Below are 1,112 nucleotides of genomic sequence, written 5' to 3' on the forward strand. Positions count from 1 at the left end.
TTCTACTGTCCTCAGACCCTGAAACATCTGGTTCGACTGTCCTCAGTCCCTGAAACATCTGGTTCTACTGTCCTCAGTCCCTGAAACATCTGGTTCTACTCTTCTCTTCTGTCATTTAAAAAAATGTTTTACATTAGAAAGTTGTAATTTTTTGAGAAACTGATTTAGAAGTTTCTGCAGTCAGATTCCAGAAGCTGAAGCTTGTCCTCGTTTTTTCTTCTTCTGAAGAAATTGGACTTTGAGGACTTCATTAGACAGAGGTGAGTAAATGTTTTTGTGCTCTGAGCTCCAGAACACCTGTTCAGTTTTTTACCGTCATGTTTTTAACAAACGTATGGATCTCAGCTCAGAGCTTCACATTATAAAGTTTTTATCCTCTAATCTCTCATTCTTCCTTCTTTATTTCATCCTCAGTGAAATAAAAGTCAAATAAAACTCTATCACTTTGCTGAGGGATCCTACGGGACCCTCTTAAGGGCCCCTGAGGGCCCCCCAAGCTGCAGTTTGGTTACATTCAGTCCAGCCCACATTTACAGACTCTGGTAATGATGCTTGTTTGTTCAGCAGTCTGTAAATCAAACCAACATTAGAGCTGTCACCAGATCCACTGTGGACCTGCAGACCATCACTAATACTCTGAGACCATGGACGCGGATCCATACCCTGCCTCACCACCACCACCACAAAAAGCAATCCAGTCAATCACCAACACTAGACCCTCCCTCCCCCAACCCAAAACCCAATCTATTTAACCACCAACACTAGACCCCCCACCACCAAACCCCAATCAACTCAACCAACACTAGAACCCCCACCACCAAACCCCAATCAACTCAACCAACGCTAGACCCCCCACCACCAAAAACCTAATCAACTAAACCAACACTACACTCCACACCACCAAAACCCCAATCTATCCAACCATCACTTCACCCCCACCACCAAACTCCAATCAACTCAACCAACACTAGACAACCCATCACCAAAAAAAGAAAAAACAATCACCTCAACCAACACTAGACCCCCAACACCAAATACGTACCTAATCAACTCAACCAACACTTGACCCCCCACCACCAAACCCCAATCAACTCAACCAACACTAGACCCCC

This window comes from Austrofundulus limnaeus, unplaced genomic scaffold, assembly GCF_001266775.1.
Source record: "Austrofundulus limnaeus strain Quisiro unplaced genomic scaffold, Austrofundulus_limnaeus-1.0 Scaffold947, whole genome shotgun sequence".
Classification (NCBI taxonomy): Eukaryota; Metazoa; Chordata; class Actinopteri; order Cyprinodontiformes; family Rivulidae; genus Austrofundulus; species Austrofundulus limnaeus.